This window comes from Callorhinus ursinus, unplaced genomic scaffold (assembly GCF_003265705.2).
Source record: "Callorhinus ursinus isolate GAN/ISIS: 27379988/994484 unplaced genomic scaffold, GSC_fseal_2.0 scaffold2, whole genome shotgun sequence".
Lineage (NCBI taxonomy): Eukaryota > Metazoa > Chordata > Mammalia > Carnivora > Otariidae > Callorhinus > Callorhinus ursinus.
In genome coordinates this window covers 81,184,501-81,191,122 of record NW_027397064.1, presented here as the reverse complement: position 1 = coordinate 81,191,122, position 6,622 = coordinate 81,184,501, and the positions used below count along the sequence as shown (strand labels likewise).

At 36.3% G+C, this 6,622-nt stretch overlaps 1 pseudogene; it reads right to left on the bottom strand.

Moving 5' to 3' along the window:
• Positions 1-3,052: 3,052 nt before the first annotated feature.
• Positions 3,053-5,062, bottom strand: LOC112810999 (neo-calmodulin pseudogene; annotated as a pseudogene).
• Positions 5,063-6,622: the final 1,560 nt, after the last annotated feature.

Below are 6,622 nucleotides of genomic sequence, written 5' to 3'. Positions count from 1 at the left end.
CCCCAAGTACAGGCCCAGATGCACGGACCTGTACAAAAACTTGGGAGGCCAAACAATTGAAAGAATCTCGTCTTTCTGTCTAGTGGCACCAAACAAAAAAAACAAAAAAAAACAAAAACAAAAAATAGTCCATACAAGCTGCAGAGTGTCAGAGAAATCGCACAGAGGAATAAGTTGGAGACCCCCTATTTGCATGTGAAACAATGCAAGTCCTGAGCTCAGCCCCAAGTGTCCTCGTGCAGAATGTACCTAAGAAGCATAGACAAGGGTTTGAAAAGGGAACTACTATATAAACCACTGCTACAATATAAATCACTGCTACTGCTCAGGTAACAGGCAGACTTAAAGAACACAGTAAACACTATGAATATTAAATTTACATTAGATCACCTGCAGAAGACAGTCTGACTTGCATTCTATACATGAATTGACTGCTTGCTAAAAGAAACAAAAATCAGCATTATCAACTGGATTTTAGGAAGACCTGGTTTATAACAGTTTCCAAATGTCCAGACACTATCCAAAGTTACCCAAAACATCAGGACCCAGGACAGTTTGACCAAGAACCAGGAAAATCTGACAAATTATCAAGGGAAAAGAAAATCAACAGAGGAAAACGCTGAGATTACACAGATGTAGGAATTACCACACAACAATCTAAAGAAGTTATTATCAAGCTTTATGAGGTAAACATGAACACTCTTGAAATAAATGGGGAGAAATAGAAACTATAAAACAAAAGCAAATAGAAATATTAGAACAGAAAATAAACCAATATCTGAATATCTGGATAGGCTCAAAGTAGAATGGAGATGACAGAGGAAAGCGATAGTAAAATTGAGATAGAACAATAGAAATTGACCGGGTCTGAACAAAACAGAAAAATAAAAAAAGATGGAATACAAAATAAACAGAGCCTTAGTGACCTGTGGAATAATATTTAAATATTTCATATTTTTATCATTAGTGTTCTTAAAAGAGAAAAAACTAACTGCTGCACAAAACATATTTGAAGAAACAGTAGTTATAAGTATCCTAAATTTGGTGAAAGGCATACATTCACAGATTCAAGAAGTTCGGTAAACTCCAAATCCATAACATAGCATCTGTACATAGAGAGCTCCAAAAGATAAGAAATACTAAAAGTTGATTTTAAAAAGGAGAAATATGAAAGTCCACAATTACACTAGATTTCAATACCCCTTTCTCTATAATTGATAAAGCAGTAAGACAGAACATTAACAAAGATATAGAAAATATCTTAAAAAATATCTAACAATTCCATCAACTAACTAAAAACAGGGTTTGGCAAATTATGGTTTACCAATCAGATCTGGACTGCCACATTTTTTGGTATGGCCCGGGAGCTAAACATGGATTTTACACTTTAAAATGGTTGCATTATAAATGGTTACATAATTATCTACATAATCTCTTCAATTTTGCTTCCCAGTCTGCAAAGTCTAAAATATGTACTACTTTCCCTTTAATAGGTTGCCAATCTCTGAACTAGAAAGTGACATTTATAGAACACTCAACAACTGCAGACCAGAGAGTCTCCCAAGTATTCATGAAATATTCACTAAGACCATGTTGTAGGCTATCAACCAAATCATAAAATATCTAAAAGAATGGAAAGCATACAAAGTATGTTCTCTGATAATATCAGGATTAACATATAAATCTATATCAGAAAGATGTCTTGAAAATTCCCAAGCAGGTTGAAATTGAACAGCACACTTCTATATAACTAATGGTTATAAGAGTATGTTACAAAGAAAAATAAAAACATTTTAATTGAATTACTGTACATCAAAATTTGTGGAATGCAGCTAAAGCAGTGCTGAGAGGGAAATTGATAGCAGTAAATGTTTGTATTAAAAATAATAAAGGTCTCAGATAATCAGAGCTTCTACCTTGAGAAATGGGAAAAATAATAGCAAATTAAGTAAAAAGCAAGTAAAATGAATGAAAAAAATAAGTATAAGAACAAAAACAATGATGTAAAGATAAGACAGAATCAATAGAAAAACAAGATAATTCTTAGAAAATATCAAGAAAATGTATAATCTACCACTTAGAATGACAAGGAGAGAGAAGATTAACATTAAGAATAACATCAATAAAAGAGGGTATCACTACAGATGCTAAATCGTGAATATAGGAATGAAACAAATAAATCTACAAATCATTGTTGGAAGAAATTAAAGATCTAAATATTTGTGGGACGCTTCAGTGGCTCAGTCAGTTAAGTGTTTGACTCTTGATTTTGGCTCAGGTCATGATCGTGGGGTCATGGGACCAAGCCCTAAGTCAGGCCCGTGCTGAGCGTGGAGCCTGCTTGAGATTCTCTTTCTCTCTCTCCCTTTGTCCCTTCCCTCCCTGCTCAAGGGCTCTTGCTCTCTCTCTTAAAAAAAAAAAGAAAATCTAAATATTTGCAAAATACTTATTTTGTGAATTTTTCAAAAATTATATATTCATGGATCAGAATGCTTAATATTTTTTTAAGTTAATGGTCTTCTTTTATTAAAAAAAAAAAGCTAGCATTTACAACTTGGAGTGGACGTAAAGTGTAATTTCTTGATCAGCAATGTTGATGCTTGTGCTGAAGTCCACAGCCACAAGCTACTCAAAAACAGAGAGTCCCAAGATACTCCCTTGGTAAAGGTTTCTTTAAAAAAAAAATTGGGGCACCTGGGTGGCTCAGTTGGTTAAGCGACTGCCTTTGGCTCAGGTCATGATCCTGGAGTCCCTGGATCAAGTCCTGCATCAGGCTCCCTGCTCAGCAGGGAGTCTGCTTCTCCCTCTGCCCCTCTGCCCCTCATGTTCTCTCTCTCTCATCCTCTCTCTCTCTCAAATAAATAAATAAAAATCTTAAAAAAAAATTGTGTGAATGGTGACAGCCTGACACCCATTTTGCTCTAGGACAACATGGGACAACGCTAAACCAACACACACGGCATGCCACTGGGATGAGTGTCATGGTCCCCATGGGTGGGAGTGCCCAGAAGTATGACAGAGCTGTCCTGCTAAGTGGGGCTACTTTTAGACAGTTTATCCTTCACCCATTTTTCTGCACAGCATCCTGAGGTAAACCAATTTCAAATGTTTTGTTTTCAGTAAACCAGCTATGACAATTTATACTAACAAATTGAACTAGAACCCATCTGAAGAAGTTTTAAATTTGTTTTTTTCATTTTTCATTTTTAATACAAATGCCTGACTGTGCTCAATTGTCAAACTGCATGCATGAAAAACTGGCCAGCCCAAACAGTGTATTAATCATGAGCAAATGGAACTGCAAGGAGTCCATTAGGTGCTTCCTTATCATTAAGGTAATACAAGTATTTATATGGTAAAACTGATGTGTAGCTTGATCTTTAGGGGAAAGGAACACCAACCAATACATGCAGATTTTGTGTGTGTGGACAGAAGGTACTTTTGACATTCAGTTTTGCTATATAGAAACAGAATGAGTAAATGAACTTTTTTTTTTTTTGCAAGAGGTAAGTAAAAGATTCAATTTGATTCTTCTAGAAGGGGGGAAGGTAGTTTAAAGTAGAACTTCATTTTGCAGTCATTATCTGTACAAATTCTTCATAGTTGACTTGTCCATCTCCATCAATATCTGCTTCTCTGATCATTTCATCTACTTCTTCATCTGTTAGTTTTTCTCCTAAGTTGGTCATGATGTGACGTAGCTCCGCCACACTGATATAACCTTTGCCAACCTTGTCAAAGACTCGGAATGCCTCACGAATTTCTTCTTCACTGTCTGTATCTTTCATTTTTCTAGCCATCATAGTCAAAAATTCTGGGAAGTCTACGGTGTCATTTCCGTCAACATCCACCTCATTGATCATGGCCTGCAATTCGGCTTCTGCTGGGTTCTGTCCCAGTGACCTCATGACAGTTCCAAATTCCTTTGTTGTGATGGTACCATCGCCATCTTCATCAAATAGGGAGAAAGCTTCCTTGAACTCAGCAATCTGTTCTTCGGTCAGCTGAGCAGTCCTGGTGTGAGCGAAGGGAAGAGCAGAGGGAGCGAGTGTGGCTGCACCAGCGCAGGGGGTGTGAGGGCAGCAGCCGCCGCTGCTAAGGCGCCATGTGCGCTCAGCTCTGTGTGGCCGTCGCTGCCCGACTGCGAGTAACGCACCGCGCCCGCGAGGCTCCCAACACCACTGCCCAGAATGCTTAATTTTTAAGGTGGAAATGCTACTCAAATTGATCTCCAGACTCAATATAAACACTACCAAAATCCCAAATTTCTTCATAGAAATTGACAAGATAGAAGTCTTATGGAAAATCGTGCGAGGCAGAAGAGCCAACATCTTAAAAAAGAACAAAGTTGGACGTTTCACACTTCTCGATTTTAAAAATTTGGTATGAAGTTATGTAATAAAAACAACATGGTAGTGACATAGGGTAGACATATAGATCAATGTAAGAGAATCAAGAGCCAGAAATAAACCTTCACATTTATGGTAAATTGATTTTGACAAGTGTGCTGAGACAATTTAATGGGGAAAGAAAAGTGTTTTCAAAAACCATGTTGGGAAAATTGGAATTCCACATGTGAAAAAATAAAGTTGAAATCCTTACAACATACACAGCAATTAACTCAAAATGGAATGTAGATTTAAATTTGAGACTTAAAACTATAAAAGGGAAGAGAAACAAAAACAAAATTAAACTATTGGGACTACACCAAAATTAAAAGCTTTTACACAGCAAAGGGAACCGTCAACAACACAAAAAGGCAACCTACTGACTGGGGGAAGATATTTGCAAATAATATATCTGATAAAGGATTAATATCCAAAGTATATAAAGAACTTACTCAATTTAATATAAAAAAAACCCAACAACCAAACAACTTATGTGTAGAATTTAAGGAGCAAAACAAAGAAAAAAAAAAGAAACAAACAAAAAAACAGACTCTCAAATATAGAGAACAAACTGGTGGTTGCCAGAGGACACATGGTGGGGGAATGGGTGAAATAGCAAAGGGGACTAAAATAAAATTAAAATAAAATGAAATAAAATGAAAAGACAACCCATATAATGGAAGAAAAGTTTTGTGAATTATGTAGCTGATGAGACCTGTGGCTGGAATATATAAAGAACTCTTATAAATAAATAATAAAAAGATAAATAGCCCATTTTTAAAAAAATGGGACAAAGATGTGAATCTATATTTATCTAAAAAAGATCTACAAATGACTAAAAAGTACACTAGAGATGTTTTACAAGATTAGCTCTAGAGAAATGTAAATCAACACCACAATGAGATACCATTTCACAGCCACTAGGATGGTTATAATAAAAATACTCAGATGTGACTGTAAAGCAGGGCAGCTGCTTTGGAAAACAGTTTGACAGTTGCTCAAAATGTTAAAAATAGAGTTCACCATTGGGCGATAACAATATTTTAAAGTTTACTGAGTTGATGTTTGCATAACTCTACAAATACACTGGACTCCAGTGAATTGTACACCTTAGATGCATGATTTGTAACTATGTGAGTTATATATTAATAATGTCTTTACATAAAAACAAAACAAAAACCTATACAGTGTCTGTAGCAGCTTCATTTGTAGTCACTAAACACTGAAACAACCCAAGTATCCCTGAACTAGGAAATGTATAAACAAACAAAAAGAAACAAAAGAAAAAGAAAAAGAAACTACTGATACATGCAACCCTATGGATGAATCTCAGATGTACTATCCTACATGATAGAAGCGTCTCAAGAGTCAATATACTGTATGATTCCATTAATATGACATTTTGGAAAAGGCAAAGCTATAGTGATGGAGCATAGATTAGTGACTACATGGGTAATAAATCCTGGGAGGTTTGACTGTAAAAAGATAGCCTGGGGGGCTTTTGGGGGTGATGTAACTCCTCTGTGTAGTGATTTTGCTGGTGATTACATGATTCTACACAAGTCAAAAATTTTAGACTCCCAAAAGTGTTTATTTCATTTTCAATAAATCTAATAATGATGCAATTTAAACAAACAAACATGGCAAATTTTCCCTGTGCTTTATTTGTGCCAGGCAAGCATTCTTTTAGGTCTTTAATGTTGCTAGTCCTAGCAATGACGGCACGGAGTTAGACACTATTATTTTCACATTCATGTAACAAATGGGAAACTAAAGGTTTGGGAGCTTGAGAAACTTAATCAAAGCCACAAAACTAATACCTTGGAGCAGGGGATTTGAACCCAAAAATGTGATACTAGGTCTTAGTCCATTTGTACTGTTATAACCAAATACCAGAGACCAAGGGGCTTGTAAACAACTGACATTAATTTCTCACTGTTCTGGGGACTGGGAAGTCCAAGATCAAGGTCCCTTTGGACTCAGTGTCTGGTAAGACCAGCTTCCTCAATGATAGCCATCTTTTTGCTGTCATCTCACCTGGCTGAACAGACAAGGGACCGTTCTTTGGACCACTTTTCTAAGGGCCTAATTCCATTCATGAAGATTCCACCCTCATGACCTAATTAATCACCCCCCAAAGGCTCCACCTCCAAACACCATCACATTGGAGGTTAGGATTTCAGCATATTTATTTTGGAGGGACATAGACATACAAATCATAGCACACTAGGAAC